Consider the following 27,987-nt stretch of genomic DNA (forward strand, 5'->3'; position numbering starts at 1 on the left):
ACTAAGAAGTGACACATGTTTACTATGTGAACTTGAGCCCAAATCTGTGTAAGATTCTTTGGATAATGAACACTAGATCTAAGAAATGAATGAAGAGATTGAATAGATAGAGAAGAATAAAATCTGGTCACTTGTACCTAGACCAAAAGACAAGAATGTTAATGGCACAAAGTGTGTATTCAAAAACAAGTTGAATGAGAAAGGAGAAGTAACAAGAAACAAAGGGTAGTTTGTAAGGGATATGCACAAGAAGAAGCAATTGACTATGGGGAGATATTTTCTCCTGTTGCAAGATTGGAAAGAGTGAGAACACTTCTTATATATGTTTCTTAAAAAGGATTCAAAGTATACCATATGGATGTCAAATATGTATTTCTAAATGGAATTCTAGAAGAAGAAGTCTACATTAAACAACCTTAAGGATTTTTTGATCCAAATAATAAAGATATGATATGTAAGTTGCACAAATCTTTGTATGGATTGAAACAAGCCCCTAGTGCATGGTATAAAAGATTGCATAAATGTTTGGTAAAGATGGAAATTTGTATTTGAAGACTGAGTCTAACAAAGAGATAATATTAGTTGAGATATTTGTTGATGATATCATATTTGGAGGAAAGGATGCATTGTGTAAGTCATTTGTGTTGTGGTATCCACAACACACGCCCCATTCCTCACTAGGAATGAGAACCCCCTACTTTTTTTTTACTCTCAGACTCAAAGTTCGAGAGTCAAAAGAAGAAAGTTTTGTTAGAGTTAGAATTCAAAAGTAAAAACTAAAAAACTAAAAATTTGAAAAATCAAAAAAAGTCATTTAAAAAAAATGTTGCGCTCACTTCCATCACCACGCACGCATGCTTAATTTGCATTGCATGCGCACCAAGCACCCCATGCATGCCTCATTCACGTCACATGTGCGCCAATGCATGCAGTGCATTGTGCGTGCTCTTCATTCATGTTTCATGTGTGCCAATGTGTGCTACACGTACACCAAAGTCCCCTGCATGCACACTTCATTTACGATGTGAGCGTTCCACAAGGCACTGTGCATGTGCCAAATGTGCCACGTGCACCACAAGTGTCGCACACCGCGCTAGACACTCTGCTGCTCTATGCACTTGTCTATGCACGCCATGCCTCCCATTCACCTCCCACACACCACACAACTAGTTTTTAAGGTTTTTGTTTCTGTTTCATTAGGGTGTGTCTTAATTAAGTATATTTCAACTCTACAGACTAATATTTGCTTCTTTGTGTAGGTAAAAAAGGTATCCTTAATTTTTTAGGGTCATAACTTTTGACTCGGAGCTCAAAATTCAAAATCGTTTACACCGTTGGAAAGAAGAACTGAAGATCTAATTTCATTCCCTAAAATAGTGAGCCCTTGGTTGCCTAATTTTAGGGACTGACGAAGGTTTTGACTTGAAATTTTGAGAAGAAGACCTCCGAAAAAGCCATCTAAAAACACCTAGAAAAACTTGTGAAAAAATATGAAAAAGTTTCAAACATTTGATCATTTGGATCACTTGGCTTCTTACCGAGAAGGATAGGGCAATTGGAGAGAAGACAAAGGTCAAAGATACAAATGTTGGACACATGAAGCAGAATAGGTTCCTCATCTTATATAGCTATTAATGACAAAATTCAATGTAGGTGCCTTGGGATTTTAGATTGAAGAAGCAGGAGTTCAAGTTTATGAAAGTGATTGGCTATAAAGAAGGTATAAATCATCAAAAAGGGGCAAAGTATGTACACAAAAAGTGATCTAAAACCCTATTTGAGCATAACCTAGAAACTTTTTTCAAAATTGACAACTTTAATTTTTTGGCAATTTGAGTTATCAAGGTCCATAGCTCCACAGGTCTACATTTTCATGCAGCTCCACAACTTTGCAATTCAAAGGTGTGCCGATAGTTAACTACCAATTCCAAAAATAGCACTTTCCATACATCAGGAGTGCATTCTGACGGCAATTTAACTTCAACACAGGCCTAGTGAAGGGCTAGCTTCTATTATTGATGCCTCCATGCACTTCCACTTCGATTGATGGCTTCCTCCTACTTTCTCTCTCATGATTTCTTTGTTATGACATGTAAAGGGCTCATGCATCCAATTAATGAATAAAATATGGATGGAGTCCCTCTAAGCACCAGTTAGATTGTTAGTTTGTATATATTTAGTTTGTTTTAATATTTTAAAAGCATTTTATTGCATGAAGATATATCTCTCTCTACAAAAATTGAGGAGGTGATTTCTTATAAATACCCCTTTGTAATATGTAACAAGGGCCGCCATTATTATGCAATAAAATTATGCTTTTGGTGCTCGGATTTGTAGTATAGTGATTCTTGCCTAAATGTGTCATATTTTTGTGGATTTTATTCATGAGATTGTGATTGAGCCAAAGGCTTATTGCATTGTTTCTATTTGTCTAATCTTTTAGTTTTGGTGTTTGCTACAGATTTACGAATTTTGCTGACGTAACAAGCTTGAGAAGAGATCATCAAATTGTGTTTGCATATCTTTTTGTCTTGTACGAGCACACTTTCTATGGCCTTGCGATTTGATGAAAGGTGAAATATCATACAATTATTAAAGTTTCTCACTAACGATTACATCAGTGGATTCTAGGAAGCGCTACTCCTATTTTCATTGGTTTCCTACTGATTTCTTTGAAAGTTTAACTCGCATTGTTTTGTTTTCTGTAGCTTATGTCCATTTAGGATTTCAATTTCATGTTATTTGCTTTCAGTTTCATTATTTGCTTTGCTAACCCCTTGTTAGAATAAGAACTCATTTTAGTTGCACTGTTAGAATTTCATTCATTGAAAAACTAGAAAATACAAAAATATTGTTCTTTTATGTGTGATTTTGAGATAGCAAACAGATTTACTTCATTTTGAGATCATAATAGAACCAACAAAGGCCTCCTCATGAACAATCACATTTATCTTCAAGTCAGCAGATTTTGGTACATCACAAGACAAATACTAAGCCTTAGAGTTGATCCCAAAAAGATTAGCTTTTCAAGAAAGGAACTGCACAATGGATTCCTGTCATTGACCTCATGTAAAATGACCGCCCAACAATTTGCAGATCAAATGAGACAAGAGTTTGAGATGTCTATGTTTAGAGAAATCAAAAAATTAGTTGGCTTACAAGTATATCAAATGAAGAAAGGTGTCTACATTACATAATCAAAGTAAATCAAGGACATACTAAAACCCTTTAGAACGGAAGACACAAGACTAATTGGAACACCTATGGCTACTAGACAAACTTTCAAAGAATGATGACTCTACTAATGTGAACCAAACCTTGTATAGATTAATGTATGGCAAATTAAAATATGTTTTTCATAGAAGACTAGATATTCCACTTGTAGTTGGGATTGTTGCTATATTTTTGCAAATCCTAAGGAGAATCACATGATCATAGTGAAAATAATACTAATATATCTAAAAGGAATAGAGGATTGTAGAATGTGTTACAAGATGAATGAAAAGTTTGAGTTGAAAGTGTATACTGATGTAGATTGGGATGGTAATGTTGATGATAGAAAGAGTACTAGTGGTGGAGATTTCTTTCTAGGAAAGAGACTAGTTTCATAGACAAGTAAGAAGGAAAATTGTATTTCTCAATCCACAATTGAAGCTGAATATGTAGTTGCAATAGTTAATTCTTATAACATAGTGTGGATCAAGCAATTGTTGAAAGGGATGAAGGAAGAAATAATTAAACCTATTATTATATTATGTGATAACACAATTACTATAAACATATCTAAAAATATTGTGATGCATACCGATACCAATCATATTGCTATCAAGTATCATTACTTGAGAGAGTTGGTACAAGACAAACAAGTAAGATTGGAATAAGTGAATACAAAGGAACAAATTGTTGATATATTCACAAAAGCTTTACCTAAGGATTCATGTAAATATCTAAGAGGTAAACTAGGCATGATTCACCTAACTAAGGCTACTTAAGCTAAGATGGATGTCTACATCAAATGTGTTGATCATAATATCTTACAAATTGATGTAGAGGGTCACACTTTAGGACTTGCCTGAAGTTGTGAAGTGAGAAAATCACAAGATGTTGAATCATTCATAAGCAAAGATGATAGAAGATTAATCAAATTCAAAGAACTATCCAAGAGATATTACATGTTGAAGATGTAGGTGACAGAGTTACTTGGTGATGGTATGAAAGTGTCTTTGGCATTGTTGTTAAAGAGGGAGATATATTATACAATTACTATATGAGGAGAAAGAAAAATAGAAAGCAATGTTGCAAAGAGGGAGAGTGCATAAAGAGAAAAATTAGTGAAAGGTGTTACCATCAATAATGAAAGAGGAAGATGATTAATTTCATGTTCTGGTATGATAGAGGGAATCTATGTTGTTATACCTAGAGGTGTTTCATATTAGAGTTGGATGGATGAGAATTAGAATGAAATTAAAAAGGGAGAGTGTTGGACACTAAGATGAGAATCACAATGAAACTAAAGATATCAATGAGGATATGATACTGAACACAGAAGGAGTTTCTTGAAGTAATTTTTTTTTTGGATTGCATGGTAGCTAGAGGTGTTTCCATTAATGATAATGAGGGAGATTATTGGAACTGTAGTTGGAACAATTGTTTTGTTGTCATTGATGTCAAAGCTTATTAGTGAGATGGTCACTACTTGAGTAGAATGCCATATCAATATGATTGATAAAAAGGATTTGAGAAGAAGAGATATCAAGAAGACCTAGTGGAAAGGTTGAGTTAATGGGAGTTACAATGAGCACTTGATCAATTAGACGTTGGCAAGATAATATGTTCTTTAATCATAATACTAAGTGGAGAAGAGAATTGTGCTAAAACCTAGAATAGATATCAATAAAGAATAAATACTTAGGCTTAATTGAGCTTTAATGAAGAATATTAAGGATCTTATAGTTGAAGCCAAGCAATGCTAGTGTCGAAAGAGTGAACAATAGAAGTTAGGTTGTTTAATCTTTAGATCTGAATTGATTGAAGTGTCTAAAGTTTAATTGGTAAATCTTGACCTAACCCCTCTCAGTTATTTTAAATCATTCTAACACTAATTTAGGCTCATCACAAGTCCACCGCTCTCAAATTTTTTTGTCCTTGAGCAATTGAATTAATTAATTTATAGCTCAAATTCACTCTCTTCCCTGCATATGCATTAAATACTTGCAAAAGTACACATGTTAGTATATGCAAAAACATATGAATAAAGACACAAAGAAGAAACATTAATGCATAAAGATATAATGTAAACATGAGGTAGACACATGAATGCATGAAGACACAAAGAAAATACATTAATGCATAAAGACATGGTGTGGACAAAGATTATTCATTTTAAAAATTTGTCAAATTAATTTTTACACTTTGAAATAAGGAAGGGTTAAGGAAATGTTTCACCAACTTCAATTGTAAATGTTGTGCTCTTTTCCTCTATTTGAAAATCCAAAGCTCTTGAAGATACCTCATTTTGTAATGGATGGTAGATTTATAGTTGCTTGAGTTTGGACACAATCTACATGGGGTTTCCATATTGGGATTCTCATTCACCAACCTGAACAATTTACTCCTACCCTGTGCACACTCCCTATCCACTTAGTATGTGCTAGTTCTATAGTGGATGGTAGATTTACAACTACTTGAATTCGGACACAGTCTATGTAGGGTTCCCATATTTGGATTCTCTTACCCCATAGTGATCAATTTACTCCTCCCCCTATACACACTCCCTACCCACTCATGACATGTGTAATTCTATAGTGGATAGTAGATTTACTGCTACTCGAGTTTGGACATGATATACTTGGGTTTCTCTTGCTCAAGTGAGTGATTTACTCCTCCCCCTATGCACACTCCCTATCCATTAAAAATTTTAACATAAAATTATTTTGAGTAATGTCCCCTTCAGAAACCTTAATTAACTCTATATAATTCCAAATTTGTTCCATAAAGTTGCAACTTATAACCTTCCTTTCCAATTTTGGTATTGGATCTACATGGGATCTCCCTTTAATTTGATCCCGAAAAAACCATAATTATATCTTAACATGAGACTTTGAATATTTATTTAAAATAAAAAATAAAAATAAAAGATCTTTATAAAATTAATCTTAAAATTTAAAAATAAAATAACAAAAATAAATCAAAAGATAAACTTATCTTGATTGAAGTCCATAGTTTAGTGCTTTCAATGAACCTTTCTAGTCCCTCTAATAAAGAACCAAATATTTGATCTTTTTTAAATTTTTCCTAAAGAATTAGAGAAGGCGTATCCTAAATTTGAATCTAAGTTTGTTCTATCAAAGATAATCCATAAGGGATGAAAAAGCAAGTAAAAACTTCTCTAATGTTTCCTGTCCATTTATATACCCTCTTCAAGAGCTGTGTATGCCTCCTTTAAGAGAATATTTTTGTTTATTCTACTTCCCCAATACAAATTTTTAGTACAGAATCATTCCTGTACAACTATTAGTAATACTATTTGTCTTTAAAGACTCTCGATAGCATATACCAATTAACTTTTCCTTGTTTTTAAAATTCTTATGTTGATCATGTCAAAGCTCTTTGAATGTTATTAGTCTTAGGACTTTGTAATAGTATGGATTATAAAATAAAAAATTCAAACATGATGATCATTGCTATGACTCATTATATTGCAACATTGATTCTTATTTCCCTTTTGTGAATACATTATTATCTTCTATTCTCCTCCTTCGATATTGTTTTGCCAATGCCATTTCACATGCTTGTTATTCCAATCTATTTAATTTCTTTAGTTCTTTTTTTTACCACAAGGAAAAAATGTTTGGTCTTTAAATTTATTTCCTTCCTCTCATGTCCAATGGGTTTTTTATTTCATGTGGGTCATAGTGTCCATGTGAGTGCTAGTAAAATTTAATGTCTTATAACCAACATCCCACGCTTGATGACAATATGGAATAGTATTACTTTGTAATTCATCATATATATGCTTGGTCACCATTAAATGGGCTTGACCTATTCTTTGCTTAGTATATGTTATCCTTAATATATTTTTTTATTCTTGGTCTGCAGTTTTTCCTATTTAGATATTATTTCCATTCATTCCATACACTAACAATGTAATTGTTAGATAACTAAGAGGGGGGTGAATCAGTTATGTCTAGTTATCCTACAATCTCTTCAAACACTTTAGTAAACAAAATTCATAAACATTTACTTCAACGTCTTAATTGATAATAATAATCATTTCATTCCAAATTGTCCATTCACTATTTATGTTATTACTGAATGTTAGTAATAAAACTTAGTTGTTACCTAGTTGTTATTGAGTTTTAGTATAAAGTAAATAACATGTAAAACAACTTGCAATGTAACAACATTCACACATTTGACACCAAGATTTTTAACATGGAAACCCTGTAAAGGGGAAAACTACATGGGACTAACAACCCCAAAACAATCACTCTTTTGAAGTGAGCTTTGTTAGGAGCCAACCTTGTTAAAAGTTTACATACACATTTTTAATTTTACCTTGTTAAAGGATTTACACCAAATGATCATCTAGACCTTATCACTCTTTGATATTGTTCAAAGAGCGGCCTTCTCTAAAGGACATATAAACAAAACTAATTGATTTTACCATAAAGAATTTCACATATTTGTTATGTCCACATGGTTAAGATTTTTTTTGCTACAATGGTAAGAAAGTAATAGTACAAATTGATCTATTAGATTTAGGACTACCTTTCTTGTTTAGATCTCTTTTCTACTCAGTCTCTTTAAGATATTTATCCTCTGATCTATTTACTGGTTGATTTTCTCCTTCACTCTTTCACTTGTTCCTTAACTCTACTTTGATCTTCTCTTTTCTCTTCTTGGTTCACTTGGCTTCTTTTAGCTTCAACAACTTTGTACTTTGATCTCCTTTTTCACATTCAATCAGCAACCAAAAACTTTTTCCCACTTATCCTTAAATATTAGTCCCTCAGCTTCCAGATTCTTCCATATTTTTTTGCTTAATCACAATCATCAATCTCATATTCATTGCATTTAGCTACTTAAAAAATAAAACTTTGTGCTCATCCTTATCATTCTTCAATCTCCATCATCAAATCTTCATTATACTTTTCCAATCATAGATCTTGTAAAAAACTTTGACTTGCATCTTTATACTTCTTGAACATTATTTATTTCCACCAAAAGTTGGACTCAAATTCCATCTTTACAAACTTGGTCTTCTTGCTATTACTTGGTGCACATAACATTTCACTTGGGTAATATATCACTCAGTTAATACTAAACTTTTAACTTTTCTCAACCAATTGCTTGGTGAACACTATAGTCACTCAGTGTACACTATCTTCCTTCTTTCACCTTAACACTAAGTGGAGCTTTTATAACTCAATACATTGAAATATTACATTATCATTGTCGAACTCATTCAAGTGCCCATTGAATACCATACTTATTAGCTCTATCATCAACATACTTTCTTCAAATCCTCTTCATCAATCAAAATATATAGCACTCTACTAAGTTAGCATAATGTCTAATCAACTAAGACTTCACATCAATGATAATATAACAACTTATATTACTCTTTTAAATATATTTATAGCATCATCAATTACATCATTATTTGGGGCTAACAATCTCCTCCATTGGCATTGATGGCAACACATAACATATGATTTTACATTACATAATATAATTTAATGTATGTGTTGACAAAAATACAATTATTTAGCTCTCTATCTTCAATTTGATTATTTGCAACAGGTATACTCGGTCTGCATCATCGGTAGCATCCATCTTCATCAACATTTCTCCCCCTTAGGATATGATCTTCTTCAGTTTAGCAGCATCATCATTTACTCTAACATCATCTTCATCCTTACTTTAGTCTTTCACTCCCCCTTGACATTTACTTATTGATTCTCTTCTTATTGGATCTCTCCATTTTCTTTTTCTCTCCCCTTTGGGCATAATCTTGCTTACTAATATTCCCCCTTATATATTCTCTCCCCTAGTATACTACTTATACTCTCCCCCTTTAACAATAATGCCAAAGGTAACTATAAGTTCCAATGTGAAACTTGCAACACTTTGTAGTTATCTGTGTACCTTGCATGTATAGTTTACATTAGTTTCATCATTGTTGTCTTCACAACGTCAAGAAAATTCCTAAAGAGTGAACTCTTGCATCAACTCCACAAATATATTTATGTTCATCTATGAATTAATGTAACATGCATCTTCACCTAGTGAATTTTAGATAGGAGCAGGACCCCCAATTTACCTCTTAGATACTCAAAAGCATCCTTAGGCAATGAATTAGTAAATATGTCTATAATTTTCTCTTTAGATTTCACATATTCAAGTGTTACTTTTTTCTCTTGTGCTTTCTCCCTCAAGTAATGATATTTGATTGATATATGATTTTTTTTTCATGCATCACTATATCCTTTGATATATTTATTGAACTAGTGTTATCATAATAACTAGTAATAGACTCGGTCATCTCTTCTTTCATACCTCTAAACATTTTCTTAATCCATACAATATTTGAATAATTAATTGTAGCAACAACATACTCAACTTCAGTAGTAGATTGTGAAATGCAACTATATTTCTTACTTAACCATGTAATCAAGATTTGTATTGAATTTAAGATTAAAGTCACCATATCACTTATACCATAGGAAAAAATCTTTAGTTCCTTTTAGATATTTGAATATCCTCTTTACAAAAGTCATGTGTGTCTCCTTAGGATTAGAGGAAAACCTTGCAACAATTCCAACAACATGTGTAATATCTGGTCTACTATTCACAACATATTATAGTTTACCAATCACTAATCTGTATTTTGTTTCATTTACTTCTACAGATGTATCCTCCTTTGATAATTTTACTCCAGTCACCATAGGTGTACCGACTAGTTTAGACTCATAGATTCCATATGTCTTCAGAATTTCTCTTACATATTTAGATTGAGTCGCAAATATGCCTTTTTTTGTTTGATGAACTCATAATCCAATAAAAAAATTTATCTCACCAAACATAGACATCTCAAATTACTTACTCATTTGATCAAAAAATGTCTTACATAACATATCATTTGCCTCCAGTTATAATGTCATCTGCAAATATTTTAACAATCGACACCATATCATCAGGTTCACATTTAAAATACAAATTATTGTTCTCACCTATTCTAGAAAATCCAAATTTAATCAAATAAGAATGTAGCCTTTCATACCATGCTCTTAGTCAATACAATTCCTTCTTCATTTTTTCAACCATATTTCTCTTATCATATTTAATGAATCCTTCTGGCTTTTCTATGTAGACTTCTTCCTTAAGTATTCCATTTAGAAATGTAGATTTGACATCCATTTGATAAAATTTGAAATTCTTGTAGGTAGCATAGGTCAAAAATGTTCTTACTCCTTCCAATCTTTCCATAGGTGCAAAAGTACCACCATAATCTATGACTTCTTCTTGAGCATAACCTTAGCAAATAGTCTTGCCTTGTTCTCACTAATTCTCCATTTTCATTCATCTTATTTTTGAAAATCCATTTTTTTCCTATCACATTCTTGTCTGCAGGTCTCAATACTATTGTCCATGCATTTTTCTTCTCTATCTGAACAATATCTTCATTCATAGCATTTATCCAATTTTCATTTTCCAATGTACCCTTAACTATTCTCGGTTCAAAATTAGTTATCAAACACGTACTATCTCTTAACTTACTTCTTGTGTGCACTTTAGCTCTTATGTCAACAATAAGGAATTATTATTTATCACAAATTTTTCCAATAAAAATTTAGCTATTTTATTTTTAGCATTTTTTTCCACTTAGTAGGGGTTCAACTTCTTGCTTGGGTTGTGTTGTTGCTCAAAATTTTGTTTGAAGAAAGTTTTTGAGTGGTCTTCTTCATCTAGAGATATGACTTCTTGTCATGCCCACAAGGGACATGCATCCCCATATAGAGCCACTATTGGTGCTCAAAATTGCATTTCCATTTTGAGTGCCTGTTCAAAATTTTGAGTCACTTTGAGCCCCCTATGAACGCTTTTCATGCTTGTGTACCCGACTGTAGAATTAAGGCCTATATGGTGTTTTATGTTTTTAAAACCCTTCATTCAGCCCATGCATGTGTTTCATGTTGATAAACTGACATTCTGGACCATTCGGTGAAGTTCCATTTTGAGCAGTCTTCAATTCTGTATTTTTTGCCTAAGTGTCAAACAACGATAGAAGACCCAGTTTACCTTTGAATATCTTTTACGTGATTTAGATTCATGACTTTTAACTTTGAGGATATTTAGTATGCATACAAAAGAACCTATGTTCCAAGTTTCAAGTCATTTTGAATCCGTTTGACTAGGTTTTGAACCCCTCAAAGTTGGTCAGTTACCTTTGTTGTAAATCTGCATATTGTTCATATTTTTGAGTAGCCCTATTTGACAAGCTATAACTTTTGACTAGTTGACCCAAATTATAAAATTCCTTTTGCATAATATTCTAGAGGTCAGAGACTTTATACGCTCCATTTTTAAGCTTATGATGAATCCATTTGATCAGTTTTCAAACACGATTCCATTTGCAATTTTTAGAGTTTCACTAGTAATCAGAGATACAGATTGATCGAGAGCCCTGTTCGGGATGTCATATCTTTGAATCTGTGATTGGTGGAAACAAAAGGGTTTGTTCCTCTACATTCTACTCTGAAAATACTATGAGTGTGCCATTTTTCAAGTCTTGGCGAATCCATCTGCACACTTTTCCAAGGTCATTCCATTTGTAAAATCGTTATCTTGTCATTATTTCCTATCCTACAAATCCAAGTAGCCTACTTTGCACACTCACCAAATGTGTCCCATGATTCATCATGAGCCCAAATCACATAATTACTTTTTCCTCATGACAAAGAACAAATTCCCTAATTTTCATCACCTCATGTGCCCATTTGCCCAGTTTTCAAAGACAAAACCAAACGCACTTTTCAGTTTTCTAACATGTTTATTTGTAGGAGATTTTAAGTAGGCATGTTTGGAGGTCAATATATTTTGACCTTGATGTCTTCATGTGACGATATTTGGCAAGCCTATTGAAAGGGTCAGCAAGATGAGATATCCAGAGTTTTGGAGCTCGGCTAGGTGTTTATGTTAGTTTTTAAAGCCAGGCAGCAGGCCTCCTGATACAAATTTCACAGTAGTGCAGAAATTATTTAAAATGAGTTTTAATGATCAATTTGTGATCAAAATTAATTCTTGACATGTTTGAAGATCTTAGTGGATCAATTCCAAGAATCAGTTATTCGAAAAAAAAAAAATTAGCGGAGCCCAGTTTGGGGCTCGACTAAATTCATCATATTAGTAAATACTTATAAAAGCTATAAAATGTTCTAATTGGGAGGATGAATGGAGCAGATAATATGATCAGTGTACTATACTTAGATGCATCTCAAACTTTTTTATTGAACATGTAGTTTTTCGATGGCATAGGGAAGCTCTGGCAAAGTTGTGGTGGTTGGAGGTGGGCCAACAGGTTGTGTAATGGCACTTAATTTATTTCGTAGGGGATTTCATGTTCATTTTTTTGAATGCTGACCAATGATGAAGCCAGACTCAGAGGTGATCCATGCTCTTTTCCTATTATGTTGACAAGAAGAGGCATTAAGGTGATTGAGGCAGTTGGTTTGGAGTTGCCTTCCTCCATTTTGAAACCACAAGTTGCTAATTGTTCCCACCTACCAAATGGGAAAAGATGAAAATGGATTATTATAGTGGACTTGGAATACAAAGTTATGTAGCAAGTCATAATGGATTAGTGGCTTTTCTGCAACAAATTCTTCTTCAGAGAGTTTTTGAAAATTTCACTCTTTATTTTGTATGGGAGCTTTCTTCAATAGATGACAAAAGGAGCTTAGCCAAATTTTCCTGCAATTAGACATATAGCAAGGATACTGAAACTAACAATCAAGGTAAAGTTCATACAACTGATATTGAAATTGAATTTAATTTTCTAGTTGGAGTTGATGGTGTTTCAAGTAAAGTACATTCAAAAATTTTGCATCTTGATCAGGCTTATGGATCAACAAGTGATAAGTCACATATCACACTAGACTTTATAGATAACCCAAGAACCTACAAGTCATTCTATGTTCGCCCCTCTTTGACAAGGGAGTCCACCTTTATTTATGATCATGACAGAGTGTAGCCTTGGCAAGACTTGAATATGTTGCTAGTTAATTTTGTTGATGGAAGCTTTTGGGGTGGTATATTGAATAATGAACTCGTGAATGCACCTTCTCCAAAAGATGTCACTAGGATCTTTAGAGAGAAGGCTCCAGATGTGCTTGATCTACTTCTCCATGAGAACCCAAACTTTGCGGAAGATCTGTGGAAGCAGTCACCAATGAGAGGCAGGGCACACCAACAGGAGCAAACACAGCCCACAGCTCCAAGGATAGGGCATCCACGTGAGAAGAATGGGCAGTCAATGTTTTGGCAAGGGACCTTCTTTTCAAATCCCATGCCCATCTTTTATGGCATCCCACAACTACAAGGGCAGTCCATGCAGGATAGCAAGCACTCCACATGCTCCACCCATGTAAACCAAAAAAAAATGAAAGTGCATTCATGTTTAAGAGGAGGTCCATGCCAAGATTGGACAGTATTTGCACAAGATTGTGACCACATATGGGATCTCTCCAACAAGCTAGAACCAACCATATAAAGAAGCCCACATTTTTGGGCCAAAATAGCAGGCAATAAAGAGAAAGTTATGGCTTTAAAAAGGGAAAAACCACATTTCAATGCAGTTAATTAGCATGAAGGGCTTTCCACGTAGGAACAGGAAGCTTCAACGTCCAGAGAAAAGGGGTGACATTTGAAACACCCACAGCTTTGACATGGGCTGAGGTTTTCTGTTTATCCCACATTTTCTGTGAGATAGGATTTTTTCTTATTCTTATATCAAGGGACACAAGTCTCAAATGTCTTCAAAGACACAATGTTGTATATAATGTGGGCTATCGTGGCTAGTGGTCAACAAATTTTTGACCACGTGATACATAGTGATGCATGTCGTGAGGTCGTAATGCAACTTCAATGGTTGTGTGATATTACGACAATGTCGTGTGGTCGGGAGCCAGCCTTGAATGGGGTCACGATGTTATGATTTTTGCCATAAGATCGTGACCAAAGATGCATGATGCTCCAATGATATGATGGGCTCCGTTAGATCACAGAAACAAATTTTTAAAGGTCAGATATTACGACCTCTCAAATGAGATGTGATGCTACGAGAAGGAGAAAGGTTTTAATATATTAATACAATTATCATGGGATCGAGATTTCATAAGATGTGAGCTACGATATCATGATCTCATCGTAATATCGTAGACCCCATAGTATATTCAAAATTTCATACATTTCAAATCAAAAGACACATGGGGTCCACCCAAGTAATGAGCAACAAATCGAGGATCGACACTTAGCATTGGGAGGAAAGAGAAAAAGAAAATTGATTTAAAAATCAAAATTGCAAATGATTTCAACACTCAGTTTCAAAAATTGAAATAATTGAAATAATTTTAAAGTTTTATATAGTTCATACCATATAACTTTTTAAATTTTTCAATTTTTATTGCTCTGTTCAATCTGGGGGCCTGATTTTTAGAATGGTCTTAGGGGGGTATTTTTTGTCCAAAATGTATAGTGTAATATACTGTCAAAATCATAAAAGAGAAAATTTTCCATTTTTGCAGTTAGATTTTAAGTAGGTGTTAGCTGATAGTAGCTATGGGAGGCTTTCTGATTTTGGGGGCTTCTCAGTGAAATGTGCAAATTTAATGTTGCAAATGAAATTGCAATCAGATATAGACATAATTTCATCAGATTTGACTTCTCCACCATTTTGAAGGATGAATTGAATATTTTTGAAGGTTGTTGAAGCAATAATGATTTCAACAAGCACAAGTTGAATTGCCCAACAAAGCAGATGTGACAAACAAAGATCAGATTTCAAGCCCAGTACAGTTTGCAATAAATTCTTGATATGTTCTCCATGAGATATTTTGTTGATTATTTTAAAGGGAGATATATCATATATTTGTGCATCATTTATGATTTCAATTACAGGTAATTGAAGGAAGTTCAGTTTTAGCAACTTCAGATTGAAGATCATTTCTAGGGGACAGATGTTAAGTTCAGATTTCATTTCCTGAAAGATCTTCTCTCCTATATATCTTCCTTTTCTATTGATTATAGGCATTCCAATTCTTTGAAGATTTTAGGAGGATTGTGAGACCAGTCTAGTTCCAATTTCTTGAGATTTTCTCACAGTTTTGATACCAATTTTCTCAGTGTTCTTCTATTATGAACAGTAATATTGTATTCCTTTTGAGGCATTTCATATTACACAGTCATTCTTTGTGTATTTTCTAAGTTTTGATATGCAAATGATGTATTGTTTTCAATGAAATTAATACAAGAGCTTCACCTTTCTTAGTTTCATTCTGACTCTCATCTCCTTCTTTTGTTACTTGCAATGTTTTGTGTTTAAGAATGAAGAGCTTGGACTCAATTACAATATTGAAAGGTTGTATGTCTGGATAAACTTGTTGTTGGAACAAAGATCCAAGTAAATTCTTGTTTATACTGATAGGGTTACAGATTACATCAAAAGGATTTCATCATAAGTATGAGAGTTGTTATGAAGATTGATGTTTATTTGCAAGTCAAATAGATAGATCATATGCTTGAATATATGAGTATACTTTAGGTATCCATTTGCATGTTAAGGTTTAGTTGATACCCAATGGATAAGGGACTAGTCAGTTTGAAGGATACATGTTCTTTGTTGTTGCATACCCGGGTTATGCTGAGATATCAAAACTTAAAATGAACATCAATTTCCCTTTTTGTGTATTGAAGAACTAGAATTGTCGGTCATGGCTTGTTTGTTATTAATTTATTTTGGTTGTAATTAGCTACTGCAATCAAGAAGTTTGTCAGCAAATCATACAAGGATATTGACCATTTCTACTATAGGGGATAGTATTGCATAGAAGAGTATCAAGTTAATAAGATGGTATCCCTTAGATTTTCCCACCTTGGCTTAGTAGAGCCTAAAGTGAAGTGAGTCTTGATGACTCTGTTAATTGGTCCAAAACTGAGATTTAGCCTTGTTGAATATAGGATTTAGCTCATCCTTAGGCTTGTCCCTGGTCTTTATTTCTTGGTATCAGGTTTAAATCAACCTAATATGTTCTTTACAAGAAAGAACTCGAACAGGTTGTACTTTCTAGTGCTCTAGCAAAGCAGTCTATGACTCGGATTTTTCCAATACAAATTTAGCTTTTTATTTTTAGCATTTTTTTCCACTTAGTAGGGGTTCAACTTCTTGCTTGGGTTGTACTATCTAGTGCTCTAACAAAGTAGTCTATGACTTGGTAGCTCTCGATAGCTCTTGGTTGTAACTCAAGTAGTGTTTCTAGTGCCTCTTCATACACATATAAAAACTTTTAGTAATCTTTAGGTTCCTTCTTTCTTTCCACATCATTCTTGCCTGCAAACTCATCAATCCTCACATATGCACTTTTAGTCATTTTGTTAGTATCTTGGTTCATCATTTATAAGATTTTCTCTTAAATGAATAATCGAGGAATATACTTTAATCTCATTTTAAATCAAATTTACCATTCCTTGCATCCTTGTGAATATAATACCTACTTCCAAATATTTTTAAATAGCTTGCATTAGGTTTATGACCATACTAGACTTCATAAGATGTTTTATTTGTTCATTTTTTAATTGAATTTGATTGAGAGTATAAACAATAGTACTAAAAAATTCTCTCCAAAATATTTATTTGACATCATTTTCAATCATCAATTTCTTTACACAATCTACAATTGATCTAGTTCTTCTCTCAGCAATACCATTATGTTGTAGTGTCCTTAGTGTAGATAATTTTCTCTTAATACCATTCTCAACACAAAAGTTAGTAAACTCAATAGACATAAACTCACCCCTCCATCATATCTTAAACATTTCAATGGATTACCAGTTTCTTTCTTTCTCAACTCTAGCTTTATACCACTTGAACATATCAAAAGCATGTGATTTCACATTCATGAACATAATAGTCAACATTCTAAAATAGTTGTCAACAAACAAAATGAAATATATGTCACCATAATAATTTTCTATACCAATATGTCCATACAAGTTAGTATTTACAAGTTCCAAAACATCATTAGAAGTGTGTCTTGCTTGAAATTTTTTATTTTGTTATCTTACAGATTTGATATTCTTTACACATAACATTATCAAGTTTATGTAGATTCAGTAAGCCTCTAACTCTTTTCTTTCTACTAACCTTCTCCATGCTCTCAAATTTTCCATGACACAACCTTATATATCACAACCATACATTTTTAGATTTAGGAAAAAAATATATCTCAACAGTTGGATCAAGATTAAATAAGTTACCTTTATTTTGCATCCCAGTTCCAATCATATTTCCTTCATCATCATAGATCTTGACTTTTTTGTTCTGAAACTCCAGTTTATGACCTAAATTATTCAATTGATAAACACTTAAAATATTATACTTTAGTCATTATCCCTAGTATGCATCATCATATTTGATCTTATCATTCAACATTAGTGATCCTCTTCCTTTCACTAGACATGGAACATTATTACCTAACTTAATAGTTCCACCATCATCAATTTCTTCAAATTTGTCAAACTTATTTAAATCACCAGTCATGTGATGTAAGCATCCACTATCTATAATCCATGAATCATTCTTTCTAACATGTAAAATAAGGGTAGTTTCACTTTCATACCTTTCTCCATTGGGATCTTCCTTGATAGCAACATATACCATCTTAACTACTTCCTTATCTTCATTAGTACTAGACTCGGTGTGCTCTTCTTGAGAAATGTAACATGATTTCTTCACTTTGTTTATGTAGTCCTTGTTCTTCTTGTACTTGTAATATTTTGTGACATTTTTGTCACTCTTACTTCTGGTAGGACACTAAGCAGCAAAATGACCCATTTTATCGCACTTGAAACAAATCATGGGCAATTTACCTTTGAATTTAAACCTCTACCTCTTGATAACCTTTTATCAAGAAATGCTTCAAGTTCATCTACATCATCCTCAAATTCAGACTCACTTTCTTCATTACTTTTCTTCTCTTTCTTTAAACTTCCAATAGTTAGTGAATATCTAAAAGCATTTCTAAGTGTAACCATACTGTTGTCATAATTGCTCAATTCAAATGTTGTCAATTGACCACAAAAATCGTCAACTGTCAAAAAATTATGAGGTTTATCTCTTACTTATTTAATTACAAAAAACTTTAATAACATAAATGGGCAAAAGAGTTCTAAGAACTTCACTTACAATTTTAATGTCATTGATAATTCCTCCAGTAGCTCTGATTGCACTCACAACTTCTTTGATTTGGTTCACATACTAAGCAACATTCTCACCTTTTTTTATTCTCATGTCATCATACTTACCTCTAAGGCTTTCAGCTTTCACTCTCAACACATGTGGATCTCCACCATGGTACAAGTGCCAATTTTTCCCACATCTATTTAGCATTTGTGCAATTCTTAATATCATCAAACTCAGGCATCATTAAGAGCATATGCAATCTCAATCATCAGGCTATTGTGATTCCTCTCTTAATACATTTTTCCTACAATCATAAGAGCAAAAGGTGTAGTGTATTCAATGTCCAACTAGTGAATAATATTATATCTGATTCCAGATAGGTGTAGCCTCATTCTATTTTTCCATAATGAGACATTATCCTTGTTCAGCTTTAGTACCTCACTCTTATACATCTTTATATATTTAGCTTAATTTCATTTAAACTTTTTTCTCCAAGCATTATACACTGATACCAATTGTTATATAATTGAGAGGGGTGGGGGTGTGGGGTGTGAATCAATTATGCCTAGTTATCCTAGGGTCCCTTCAAATACTTTAGTACCAAAAAAACTTCATAAACATCATAAGCATTTACTCAGTGATCTCATTCAACACTAATAATCATTTCATTCTAAACTATTCATTCATTATTTATGTTATTACCAAATTCTAGTAATAAAACTTAGTAGTTACCTAGTTGTTGAGTTGTAGTATAAAGTAAATAACATGTAAAACAACTTGCAACATTAAAAAAAATTCACACATTTGACACCAAGATTTTTAACGTGGAAACCTTGTAAAGGAAAAAACTACCTAGGACCGACAACCAAAAAAAATCACTCTTTTGAAGAGAACTCTTCTTTGAGCCAACCTTGTTATAGGTTTACAAACACATTTTTAATGTGACCTAGTTAGAGGATTTACACCAAAAGATCATATTGATCTTGTCTAAAGAGTGGTATACTCTAAAGGATATATAAAAACCACTAATTGAAATACTTGTTAGGCCTACTTGCTTAAGATTTTTTTTTCTACAATGATAAGAAAGTAACAGTACAAACTGATCTATTAGTTTTAGCACTACCTTTCTTGTTTAGACCTCTATTCTACTCGGTCTATTTATGATATTTATCCTCTAATATATTTACTAGTTAATTCACTCCTTCACTCTTTCACTTGTTGCTCAACTCTTCTTTCTTCTTCTCTTTTCTCTAATCGGTTCACTTGGCTTCTTTCATCTTCTACAACCTTGCACTTTGATCTCCTTTTTTCACATTTAATTAGCAACCAAAAACTCATTCTAACTTATCCTTAAATAGTAGTCCCTTAGCTTCTAGATTCTTCTATATTTTGTCACTTAATCACAATTGTCGATTACATGTTCATTGTATTTAGCCACTTAAAAATAGAACTTTTTGCTCATCCTTATCCTTCTTCAATCTACATCATCAAATCTTCATTGTAATTTTCTAGTTGTTTATCTTGTAACAAACTTTTAATGTCATCTTTTAACTTCTCAAACATTCTTTATTTCCCACCAAAATTTAGCCATAGATTCCATCTTTATGAACTTGTTCCTCTTGTTGTTACTTGGTGAACATAACATTTCACTTAGGTAATGGAAGCAACCCCTAACGTGCACAATAGACAGATAAGGCTTGAAGTTGTGGATCACCCCCATGGTCTCGAGTTCAATTCCAACTCCAATTTTTACCAATAAGAGTGGCTTGTGTGTTGTTTCTCTCACCCATGGAGGACTAGTCTCACCCTAACATCACATCGACCGCTAGTCATTGCTGGGCTTAGGTCACAGGGATACCTCTATGAAATGAAGAATTTTTTTTCACTCAATCAATACTAAACTTGCTTAGTTAATACTAAACTTTTAACTTTTCTTAGCCAACTCCTAGGTGAATATTATAGTCACTCATTATACATTATCTTCCTTCTTTCACCTTGTCACTCGATGAATCTTGTGTAACTCAATACATCACAATATTACATGATTGCAAAAAAATAAAATCAACATTACATTCTCACTACCCAACTCATTCAAGTGCCCATTGAATACCATACTTATCAACTATGTCATCAACATACTTTCTTATAATCCTCTTCATTAATCAAAAGATATAGCACTCTACTAAGTTATCATAATGTCTAATCAACTAAGACTTGACATCAATGACAACATAAAAATTGATATGACTCTTTTACATACATTCATAGCATCATCAATTACATCATTAGTTTGGATTAACATTAACATCCATTATTTTATTTTTACAGACATGACAATACATTTATTCCTTGATGTGCACTTGTTCTCTCCACCACTAGGAAATGCATGTGGCTAAGTCTTCCTTTTATCTATATTATTGTAAACCTTATAATATATGTTGAGGGTTTCCTTTTCATTCCCCTTTTTATTTTATTCTTTCCTTGATTACTTCCCCTACATGATTTCTAAGTACTGCTCATTACTATTGATAGGCATCACCAAACAAAGGTAACTAATGTTGGCTTAGACTTATATTCGGTCATGATGTGATGAAGGATAATCAATATCAATGATGGGTGCAATGTAATAGATATTCTTATTTCTCACAAATATAAACTTGTAGCTATTTTGTTGATTATTTGTATTGTTTGACTATATGTGTATGTTGAGCATTATTTTATTGCAATTGGTTTCATATTATTCATTGCCTATGCCTTTTTTGTTTGTTCTATATCCTCCATATCCTTTGATCGCTAATATATATATGATGGGTGCAATGTAATAGATATTCTTATTTCTCAAAAATATAAACTTGTAGCTATTTTGTTGATCATTTGTATTTTTGACTATATGTGTATGTTGAGCATTATTTTAGTGCAATTGATTTTCATATTATTCATTGCCTATGCCTTTTTTGTTTGTTCTATATCCTCCATATCCTTTGATTGCTGATATATATATATATTTGACATTGTTCACTTAGATTCCTTCCTTCGTGGCTTATATTATGTAACTATTTGGAGATCATTTCTAAACGTATTGTCTTGATTCATAATCTCCTTATGAGTTTAAAAAGGCTCAATTTGTCTCCATTTTGAATGTCGCATAATTTCTATAATTTCATAAATCTTTGATTATAAATTATTTTGATTTATATTCTTTTATCCCCAAAGATGGTAGGATCATGCTCGGATACCACTGTAATGAACTGAACTTTCTTCATTGATTCTTTTTTACTAAAATTTTGTAATGATGTCCCCCTACTGCTCTTCTACATTTTTTATCTTATTTTTTGAAGGTTTACAACCTTTTGATTTTAAAGACATCTTATTTAATATTATGTTATTATATGAAAATATTAATATTATTCCATATAAAACTTATATGTCTTATTTAATATTAAAATATTTATTAATTTATATTATAACTTGTTATAATATATTTAATTTAATATACTAAATTGTATTTTATTCATTGTTATTTATTGTGCATAGAGTAATATTAATTACCTTGATTTATATCAAATGTTAATTTTTAATATCATATTTATTAATTAATAATATCTATATGATATTTAAATAGAGTGTATTTATTCAATTATATTTTTATCATGCACACTAATTCAAATGACAAAAAATTTCTCAAAACTAGGCAACACCAATATAGGTTGTGTGGCCACCATTTTCTTCAACAACTCAAATCCCTTATCTTCCTCCTTTGTCAATTTGAACTTACATTCCATACCTCTGTTAATTGTATCAATAATCAAAGCACAAATTTAACTAAAGTTCCTTATGAACTTCCTATAGAATTGAGCAAGTCCATGAAAAATTCTCACCTCACTAGCTATCTTGGGAGTAGATCAATTAAGAATGGCATCTACCTTTAACGCATCAATCTTCAAATCCATTTTTTGAGACCATAAATGAAACTTTCTAAGTAAAACCTCTAAATTCATAAGATGTTCATCTTTAGTTTTACTCAAAATTAAGATTTCATCTAAACAACCCACAACAAATTTAACAATATAGTCTTTGAGGACCCCATTCATGATCCTCATAAATGTACTAGGGGCCTTGGTGAGTCCAAATGGAATAACAATCCATTCATAGAGGCCTTCTAAGGTCTTGAAAGTTTTTTTCCACTCATCTCCCTCCTTTATTCTGATTTGGTGGTATCCACTTTTCAAGTCTATCTTGCTGGAATATTGAACTCCTCCTAGACAATCCATTAAGTCTTCAATCCTAGGGATTAGGAACCTATACATGATAGTAATTATTTATATAACTCCTAAATTAGTGAATAGTTTCCATTATCTATCTTTCTCATGTGTCAATACTACTAAGATTGCATAAGGACTAATGTTCTTTCTCACCCATCCACAGTCAAGAAAATCTTGCACTTGTTTAGCCACCTCCTTGTTTTGCCTTGTGTAGGGTAAATTTTGTGTTCAATTTAACTTAAGATTTGTCCTTTTTTGGTTGATCAATTTACTCCTATTAATTGTCAATCCAGGGTTGTATACTGATGAAAGTGTAGAAGTTGATGAAATCCAACTTCATAGCTCGCCAAGATCACTTGCATGCAAATAACCTACTGAAGAGAAACCAAAGAAGGAAGGGTGGAGCTTGGAGAAACTAAACGGACTGAGAGAACAAATATTGCAACAATGAAAAAATGTAATTGTTGTACAATATGAATGATAATGATATGAAATTACAATAGGAGATCCTGAATATAAAAGCCTCTAGGAAGCTTGTAGAACAAGCTAGAAAGCTCTAGGAGATAAGGTTGACAACTAAGCATACGTCAACAAAAGGTGGGATATCCTCGATCAAGGTGAGAAGATGAGTATGACTTAGATAGGAACAAACTCCTATGTTGTCAACAACTCCTAGATGAAAACTAATAAATAAATGCATTAACCTAAGTAAACTTAAGTAAAAGCAAAAATAATAATTATATACTCTAACACCCCCCCTTAACTGCAACTTAGGGGAATGCATTTAAGCTTACAAAAGTTAAAATGAAATGCAAAATGGGTCTTGAAAATGAGGCCATGTTAGGTACCCATGAAAAAATGAAAAGAAATGCAATGCAATCTCTGTAAACTGGAGAAAAGGGAGAAAACTCAGTGGGAAAAACCCCTCTCCAAAAAGAGATAGCAGAAAATCTAGTGAAGGACTAAAGAAGCCTCCAACTAGAGGAATGTCCCAAAAAATAAGAACAAGAGAAGATCATGAAGAACATCATTGAAGCATGAAGAAGTCACAAACTCTATCAAAAAGAAACTACTGATCTAAAGAACCTCCACAAAAATAGAAGGCACAAACTGAGAGTCTCTATATGGTAGATGATCCATCTCACCAAAATGCATAGGTAGCCAGCCACTACAATTGCCTAGTATATAGGATCAAATATTGAATACATAGCTCATACTATCAAATCATCGAACCAAGGAAGCATTAGAAAAATAGAATAACCCCCTCTTAATGCAAATGGGGTGAGGTGACAAGCAACTGAAAAAGTGGTCCAAAATCTTCTGCAGAAAGAACCAAGAATAGTGAGAGAGAAGAGGTACAAACACCTATAAAGGCACGTGTCACTAACACATCATGTGGCTAATGTCATGGAAGGGATACTCACTTGACAAAGGAAGAGGGCACAAAAATGGCAAAAAATAACCCCCCATGGTTCTTTATAAAATAGTGTGAGTACAACTATCTCAAAACAATGTTCATGAACTTGAAATGCAAGAGTGGCACTTTATCTTAGTGTGTTTGCATAAAGCTGCTTACAAATGTTATCAACAATGATTAGAAAAGGAAAAAAGTTGATACAAAATATAGTATAGCTCAAAAAAAAAGATCCCATGCCATGAAAATGATCCTCGGACCTAGAACACCCAAGATATCCACCATAGACCAAAAATGTCAAAAATATGATAGAAAGAATATGGGGCAGAATCTAAAGGAAATTATAGCATTTCTAAAAAGTAGACAAAACTAGCTTTCTAAAAATATAACATTTTCAAAAAATAGGGATGGGATGCACAAGATATGCTTGTCAAAGTGAAAAATAGAACATCCTACTTTGATTGCAAAAATAGGCAACCAAACTACATCAAAACCAAAAAATACCTACACCAATGTCTCTGTCTTGTAACCAACTTTTGGATGCTTCTTTCGGATCAAAAAAATACCTCTATATGTTCAAGTTATGGCCAAAAATCCATGAGTAGGTCAAAAAGGGACCTAGAGAGCTTGCAAGTGTGTTGATATCAGCATTCTCTGAGCTTAAAATTGACAGCTAGATGGCTATCATGGCAAAAAAAATACTGCCACATGGTAGTGCCATACAACATCCATGTGGCAAGAGGCTGATGTGGTGCGGCTATGTGGCACCCGTGCCACATGGCACACATTGTAAATGTAAATGTGTTAGTAGTAGGTTGGGGGCCATAGTGGTAGCAACAAAGAGAGCACCACTAGTGGTGGTGGCCATACGAGTGGCAAGTTCTGGGGACACCACCTAGAGGGTGGAGGGTCGGCGGGGTGGCAGTGGCCATGGAGCGGCGGTCGCAAGTGGGTGGCATCGCGGTGGCTCGACGGTGCTACTACCAGTGGTGATGGCTATGGAGCAGCGTGCTGGCCGCATGGTGGTGGCATCATGGTGGCACCCAAAAATTAATTTTTTTAATTTTTGTATGAAAATCATCTGTACAGTCCTCCTAAGGAAAAAAAATTGCCAAATGCTACGGAAGCCAAAAATGGAAAATTTTATATGAATCCTAACTGTAATGGGCCTTCTAAACTTAATGGCAATGTCTGTTTAGGCCCAAAGTATAGCAAAAAAAAAATGCTCTTCCTCGCAATTGAAGAAAAAAATCACAAAAAAACTACGGTTTGTGTCTCTAAATCATGGCTTCAAAAATCCTTCAACCAAGAAGCAACAGGGAGGCTCTAATACTATATAGAATTTGATGAAAGCCAACTTCACAGCTCACCAAGATCACTTACATGAAAATAACCTACTGAAGAGAAACCAAAGAAGGAAGGGTGGAGCTTGGAGAAACTAAACAAACTAACAGAACAAATATTTCAACAATGAAAATGTAATTATTGTACAATATGAATGATAATATATGAAATTACAATAGGAGAGCTTGAATATAAAGGCCTCTAGGAAGCTTGTACAAAAAGCTAGAAAGCTCTAGGAGATAAGGTTGACAACTAAGCATACATCCACAAAAGGTGGGATATCCTCAATCAAGGTGAGAAGATAAGTATGACTTAGATAGGAACAAACTCCCGTGTTGTCAACAACTCCTAGACTACAACTAATAAATAAATGCATTAACCTAAGTAAACTTAAGTAAAAGTGTAGATAATAATTATTTACTCTAACAGAAAGATATCATGGCATTTTAGTGAAGGGATGAAGAGAGTAGGTTAAGTGGGGATGAAATGCAAATTATGACAAAAAATAAATCTAAATTATTTAAGGATATTTATTTAACCTAAAGTTGTTTCCTATTGAAAAGTACAATTAAAATAATTGTTATGTTTTCACTGATGTCAAATCTATTGGTGAGATAGTTTTCTATCTAATCTAAGTGTTATATATTTTTGATTGATGAAGAGGATTTGAGAAGTTGCTCATAAAAAAAGAATCTAGGATAGCTTGATATATGAAGAAGAAACTACAAATGGACATTTGATTAGTTGGACTTTGACAAGATAAATTGATTTTTTAAATCATTCTACAAGTGGAGAAGATAGTAATGTTCAAGTCTTGAAAGTGTGAGAAAAGATAGATCAAATGCATCGGCTTGATCAAGCAAAAAAGAAGAAGACTAAATAATTTTGAAGTACATGTTGAGTGATGCTAGTGTCAACTAAGCTACAATAAGTGCCAAGAAAAGTTAGTGTTGATTGAGCATCAATAACGATCGAGTGGTAGTATATGTATCTAGCAAGAAATTTAGTAGCAACTGAGTAACCCATTGATGATTGAGTGTTAGAACATAGTGGTGGTCGAGGAACAAAATTTTAACTATTTATGAGAAATCATAATTTCCAGTCAGCTAAGTTGATTTCTTGGGATATGCAAAGCATGTTGAAGATAAGGATCAATGAGTTGGATCATTTGATATCAAGAGAGGATTAGGTAAATGACCTAAGGATTAGATTCCAAGAGAATTTTATAGAAAAGAGAAGAGAAAAATAAAATGGCAATCAGATGCATTGCATTTGATGGATCTAATCATAAACCCTAAGATCTACGGTGGCATTTAAGCAAAAAAAGATCAAAATTTCCTATTTAAGGAGGTATAATGGAAAAATTTCTATATGTGTAGAGAGGATATACATGTGTGAAAGAGTTCCAAAGAGTTGGAGTAGATGTTGATGTTATTGACTAGCTAATCTAAGTAGAAGGTTGAAATGAGTTGCAAAGAAGTGAAGAGTGATTGCTAGAAGGGTTGCCAATTGAATCAAGGATAGAAATGACAATGAAGGCCTTCATTAAATTAGCTCATGAAATAAATAGAGATATGAACATGAAAAGTGAGTTGTACTTAATAGATAATAACCTTGTTGTTACTATCTAATCATTGTAAATAGTATCTGAAATCTTTTAATCAAGGTTGACCTAATGGTCATATGTAAATCCTTTAATAGGGTGACATTCTAATGGAATGTTCTAATTTCCCCTAACAAGGCCACTCCTAACATGGTGATTAAATCCTTTAACAAGGTCACATTTAATAGTGTGTTTTGTAAACTTTTACAAGGTTGGCTCGTAATAGAGCTCACTTCAGAAGAGTGAAAATTAGTGACATGTTGCTGGTGGTTTTTCTTGAATTGGGTTTCCATGTTAAATCATAGTGTCAAACTTGTGTGGATGATTATTATCATGTTTTTATAATTAATTTTTATATTCTACAAGTCTATTATTTAGGACAATGGATAGCTACTTGATGTTGTTAATAGTTGATTATAAAGACTGAGGTATGGAATGATAAGATTTGAAGTTGTTTAAGTGATTGTTTGTTCAATTAGTACATCTAGATCTCGGATAATTGATTCACGCCTCCCCCCCCCCCCCCCCCCCCCTATCAATTATTCTAAACATTCTAACAATTGGTATTAGATCATTGGTGCTTGTAGAGATAAGTTTGAAGGTGCTAAAAGCTAAAGATCATGGCATACAAAGGGGAGGTACCAAAGTTAAACAAAGAGAATTTTCTGCATGGAAAATGTTGATGAGGCTACATATAGCTAATATTGGTGATGTTGCAATAGAGTTTTTGGAAAATGCATATGTGAATATAACAATAGTCCCTCTGAGTGCACAACAACTAAAAGAAAAGCAAGAACACAATCAAGCAATGTTGGAGATTGCTTCAATCCTAAGTTATGTTAAGTTTGATGACATAAAAGAATGTAAGAATGCAAAATAAGTGTGGATAAACGGAAGACCATAT

General features: G+C 33.1%; 1 pseudogene; it reads left to right on the forward strand.

Moving 5' to 3' along the window:
* The window catches only part of LOC149529219 (kynurenine 3-monooxygenase-like), a 107,032-nt pseudogene that overhangs the window by 3,366 nt on the left and 75,679 nt on the right, over positions 1-27,987 (forward strand).

The sequence above is a fragment of the Cupressus sempervirens genome, chromosome 11 (assembly GCF_028749045.1).
Source record: "Cupressus sempervirens isolate cs-2001-9-10 chromosome 11, ASM2874904v1, whole genome shotgun sequence".
NCBI classification, from domain to species: Eukaryota; Viridiplantae; Streptophyta; class Pinopsida; order Cupressales; family Cupressaceae; genus Cupressus; species Cupressus sempervirens.